Genomic DNA, 6,000 nt, shown 5'->3' with positions numbered 1-6,000 from the left:
AGATGCTTATTCATCTTCAGGCAACTCGATTCCACTATGGAAGGAAGAGTGCCCTCCAGAGATCTTGTTGACTCCACCACTCTGGGAGCACTAACAGAACCAGACTTGCAGTAGATAAGTATGGATACATTTTTCCTTCTTGTTTCTCTCCCAAACACCATTCCTGACTTTTTAATTTACTTCACAAATACTACTGTCAGACAAAGCTTAGCAGTTAAGTCTGTAATAAAGCAACATAGCTGTCATGAGTGTTAGCAGCAAATAGAGTATTATAAAAATGTGACCTCACAAAGACTGATACATGTCTCAGGAGCTAAGCACCTCCTGCTTCTTCAACATTTTGTCTCTCCATTTTCAAGGGTTTGCTTCTCTGTGTCACTGAGCCCTTTAACATCTGCTGAATCAGTGACTTTTGTATGCTTCAGCCCTAATTTTTGAGATGCATTTTAAAGTCTGGAAAGGTTTTGTGTTCCTGTTCCTGGCAAGAAACTCAAGGTGTCAGGAGAAGAGACTGAGGGAAGTGGTAATAAAATTCAGGATAGTTTAAAGAGAAGTGACAGGCAAATGGAAATGGCTTGCAACAGAGCTGGGAACTAATTCCACAAAGTACTGTAGCTTCAGCAATTTTACACAGCAGTGACATCATTACAGTGTCTTACTTAATCATATCTGGATGAATAAACTACCAAGGTGTTGGAAAATAATTTTATGTGGAATATGCAGTTTTGGGTTAAATGTCTAAGATCATAATCACACTTGTGCCAAAAATTTAACTCCTTGCTATGGTGATAATAGATTTCTTAGATTTTCTTAGGCATCTAAGTTTGTCATTACTACCTAAGTACAGCAGAAGCCAGAAACTGAAGGTGGAATAGAAAGGGAAAGAAGATGGGAAAAACTGCAGAAGCTCAGACTGCCAGCTTTCTGTAATTAGAGGATTATAATATATTTTTTTTTCAGATGTACCATAGTGTTGGTATTAACAATTCTCTACCACTAAGCTTCAACTGTTAGTATTAAAGACAGCTTTCCCATCTTATTTACTCTGTTCAGAAAATCCCAGTAACACAGCATTGAAATAGATACTTACCACAGATGGTGGAAGCAAGCCAACACGAAAACAAAAGCAGGTATTTTAGGCTTTGATAAAAAGCAAGCAAAAGTAGGAATATTTTAGTATTAGCTTGGTAATTTCTCCTTAAGGCACAGCCAGGTAAAGCAGTGGTGTGCACTGCTGCAGAAATGTTTCCCATAACATGTTTCCCATGTTTCTCAAACAGTACTGCAAAACGTTCTCTGCCCAATGCTTAATGGTTACAATTACACTAGTCCTTCAGTTATTTTTTATTATATCTGTCTAAATTCTTCTTTTCTTCCTGCAGTTTTCTTCCTGCAGTTTTTTTCTTCTATTTCTTCTGTTACTTTTTCCCATTTACTTTAATGACATTTTGTGTTTACATAGGTACTTGATCACTATGTCTGTATCTCTCCTTCCTTTCAATTTTATGTGCTCTGATTTCTCTCTCTATTACTGGCTCTTACCATTACATATCAAGGCTAGTAAAACTGCTTACCCACAGACTGAATTTCTACTTCCAAGAAAAAAAAAAAAAATCCATTTTATTGGGTTCTTATATAATTTCCCATGCACTTTCTTTCTTTCTCATTGCCCACCAGTATCTGCTCCGGTCACATACCCCGCATTGTGGGAGACGTCAGCCTCACACAGCCCCTGAGAAGCAGCAAGGCTTTGATGAGAAACAGGCCCTGGGAGAAAGGTAAGAAACTGCTGGCTTGTGCCAAAGTGGCAGGGAAGAACAACGGACAGCTGCAACACTGAACTGTGAAAAGTCCTGAACTGTGAGAAGTTACCATCATGTGAACAGCGTGTGAACAAGAAGCTGATTGGTCTGCACAGCACGTGTTAGAGTGGTCTTAGGCTGCTAGGAGAAAAGGTAGATAGCTGTCTAATTGCTGATTTGCTAATTATGCAGTAAGAGCTTTGGTGAGAGCATAAGTATGTACTACAGGAAAAATAAACAGCTCTGCTTGTTATAACTCTCATAGAATTGTGCCGGTCTGATATCCTCGTGCAGCACCACATTTATGCTTTTTTTCCACAAAGTTTAATGAAGAGGCTTCCCCACGTGGTATCAAGCTGAATCCACACAGACCTGATAGCTCCCTGCGGCATACAGCAACATGTCACGCCTAAAGAAAAGGAAGAAAAGGAATCTACTCTTTGGTTTCTCTTATGCTCCCTTCTTTGAACAGTCCCATGTTTCTCTCTGGGTTCTCTTCTAAGGTGTGTTAGGCTAAAACTTGATCTATCTGGACTCTGATACATGAAGGCAATCACAGAATCGCAGAATTGTCTAGGTTGGAAAAGACCTTGTAGATCATCCTGTCCAACCCTCAACTACACCAGATCCCCCAGTGCTATGTTGACCCAACTCTTAAACACCTCCAGGGATGGGGACTCAACCACCTCCCTGGGCAGCCCATTCCAATGCCCAACAACCCCTTCTGTAAAGAAATGCTTCCTAATGTCCAGTCTAATCCTTCCTTGGTGTAGCTTGAGGCCATTTCTCTTCTCCTATCACTTGTTACTTGGTTAAAGAGCCTCATCCCCAGCTCTCTGCACCCTCCTGTTAGGGAGCTGTAGAGGGCGATGAGGTCTCCCCTCAGCCTCCTCTTCTCCAGACTAAACACCCCCAGTTCCCTCAGCTGCTCCCCATATGACCTGTCCTCCAGACCCTGCACCGTTGCCCTTCTCTGGACACGCTCGAGTCATTCAATGTCCTTTTTGTAGTGAGGGGCCCAAAACTGAACACAGGAATCGAGGTGTGGCCTCACCAGTGCCGAGTACAGGGGTCAGATCCCTTCCCTGTCCCTGCTGGCCACGCTATTGCTGACACAAGCCAGGATGCCATTGGCCTTCTTGGCCACCTGGGCACACTGCTGGCTCCTGTTCAGCCGGCTGTCAATCAGCACCCCCAGGTCCCTCTCTGACTGGCAGCTCTCTAGCCACTCTCCCCAAGCCTGTAGCACTGCTGGGGGTTGTTGTGGCCCAAGGGCAGCCCCCGGCATTTGGCCTTATGGAAACTCCTCCAGCTGGCCTCAGCCCATGGCTCCAGTCTCTCTGCAGAGCCTCCCTACCCTCGAGCAGATCAACACTCCCACCCAACTTGGGGTCATCTGCAAACTGACTGAGGGTGCACTCGATCCCCTCGTCTAGGTCATCAATAAAGATGTTGAACAGGAGTGGGCCCAAAACCCAGCCCTGGGGGACACCACTCGTGACCGGCCGCTAACTGGATTTAACTCCATTCACCACAACTCTCTGGGCCCGGCCATCCAGACAGTTTTTTACCCAGCAAAGCATGTGCCCATCCAAGCCTCGAGCAGCCAGTTTCACCAGGAGAATGCTGTGGGAAATGATGCCAAAGGCCTTACTGAAGTCAAGGCAGACAACATCCACAGCCTTTCCCTCATCCAATAAGCAGGTCACCCTGTCATAGAAGGAGATCAGGTTTGTCAGGCAGGACCTGCCTTTCATAAACCCATGCTGACTGGGCCTGAACATCTGGTTGTCCCACATGTTCTGAGTGATGTTACTCAGGATGAGCTGCTCCATCAGCTTCCCAGGCACTGAAGTCAAGCTGACAGGCCTCTTAATTTCCCGGATCATCCTTCTGACCCTTCTTATATGTTGGCATCACACTGGCCAATTTTCCATCAGTCAGGACCTCCCCGGTCAGCCAGGACTGCTGGTAAATGATGGAAAGCATCTTGGCGAGCACCCCAGCCAGCTTCTTCAGCACCATCGGGTGTATCCCATCTGGTCCCACAGACTTGTGTGTGTCTGTGTGATGCAGCAGGTCAGTGACTGTCTCCTCCTGGATTGTGGGGGGGTCATTCTCCCAGTCTCTGTCTTCTGGCTGAGGAGGCTGGATTCCCTCAGTACAAGTACTCTTGTTAGTAAAGAATGAAGCAAAGAAGGCATTAAGCACCTCAGCCTTTTCCTCATCATTCGTTACCATGTTTTCTCCTGCATCTAGCAGGGGATGGAGGCTCTCCCTGGTCTTTCTTTTGCTGCTGACATACTTATAGAAACATTTCTTGTTGTCCTTGATTGCTGAAGCCAGATTATTTTCCAGCTGGGCTTTAGACCTCCTGATTTCTGCCCTGCATAGCCTCACAGCTTCTTTGTAATCATTGTGCGTCACTAGCCCCTTCTTCCAAAAGCTGTAAACTCTCCTCTTCTCCCTGAGTTGCAGCCAAAGCTCCCTGTTTAGCCAGAGTGGTCTTCTCAATATCCAGGGATATGCCTTTGTGTTCTTCCCTTTTAACACCTCTTGGTCATGGCAGAAGATATGGCTCTAGAAGCAACACAAATCTGCTACCTGCAGTTCTGGTGTTGAAAACAGCATTTCTCATTGACTTTTACCAGAGACATCTTCCTGTAACTTGTTTTCTTAAAAGTACCTATAGTCTCTGTATATCCTCCAGTATCAGCACGTGTTGGGTGTTTGGCTTGTCACTTGGTCCCAGTTATTTCAAAAAATTTCCAACAGAAAATATTCAGTCATAACTCATATTCATCTAGATTTCTCATCAGTAAAATTATTGTATCAATGCAGTAAATAAAAGAACACAGGTGAACATACTTTATTTCAACCATGTGACTGTGGCTGCAAGGTTACAGCAGTTATATACTACTGTCCAGAAGCCTTTGTTTAAAGAAACTCTTTCTTATTTAAAACAATGATATGCCACATAATAGTGCAATATTTGAAGTTACAATGGAAAAACCAGAGCATCTTAGGCACAAATAGAACAAAGTTGTCAAAGATCTCACTCCCAGTTAAATAATAATAAAGGGTGTCATGTCTAAAAAGAGAACATAAAGTCATAATTGCCAATTTAACTATCACTTCAGTGAACTTGGGCTTGCTGGTCAGAATAAACCAGGTGTGAAATGTCAATAGTTTTGGTATTGGTCCAGATGGTTTCAGCATTTGTCACTTCCTGTACAAGTGGAATGCAAAGCAAGGTGAAAAGCTTTCAAGAAGAAAGGAAAGCTAGATTCTACTTTAAAATAAGTTTTGTCTTGAACTCTTTTAATATAATAAAGACACACACACCTTTCTGGATTTACATCATTCCTATCCATCCTGTCACCCATGAAACTATTTCTACTGCATTCCTCACTTAACTGCATTCCTTGTTCTTTTCTTCAACTGCTGCTAACGTTGCGTTTGGACTTTGTGCCTTCCCCCAGCAATGCATGCAAGAAGCATGAAGCAACCTTGGACACCATGATGCTTTGTACAAATTCAGGCTTCTAATACTTACATCTGCCCAAGGCAGCTGGTAGGAGAATTGTCCTTGAAGCAGATCTGAGTTTTGGTTTTGAGGTTGAACTATGCTCAGCAGTTCTGTCTCTGGTCACTCATGGTTCTACCTTCAATGCATTTAGTCATCTTATCTCTTCTTCAGTTCTTGATCTCAAGCACAAGCAATTTTTTTCATCATTAGTTTTTTGTGGTTTGTTTTTTTTTTTTTTTTTTTTCACCTAAAGGCAATTTACTTGGTCTAAGTAAAAGTATTTGGCACCTACATTAGCTAGGAATATCTTTTAGGAATATTTTTACAAAGCCCACGGCATTGCTGGGGTCTCCTGCCTTCAGAGGTTGTGCCCAGAAGTTGTGGCAGCAGATCTATTTAACCTATGTACCTACCATCTGATTCTGCCACACCAGAGTCCCTCTGAATCTAAGGAACAGTCTTACACATGTTTAGGTAAGTCCAGTAAGTCTTGACTGCTGCATGAAGCTGAATGCTGTGCCCACAGCCTTGCAGTCACTTAATGACTGGTTTGTGAAGAACACTACCACACTGCAGGCATCCTATGCAGAGTTGAGGAGATCTTCCCACCAGCACTACAAAAGAAACAAAACCCAGCAGCCTACAGTATATAGAACATCTTTTGATCTC

The sequence above is a fragment of the Athene cunicularia genome (genome assembly GCF_003259725.1).
Source record: "Athene cunicularia isolate RWA chromosome Z unlocalized genomic scaffold, athCun1 chrZ_part2, whole genome shotgun sequence".
NCBI classification, from domain to species: domain Eukaryota; kingdom Metazoa; phylum Chordata; class Aves; order Strigiformes; family Strigidae; genus Athene; species Athene cunicularia.
Note: the sequence above shows the minus strand (reverse complement) of the source record.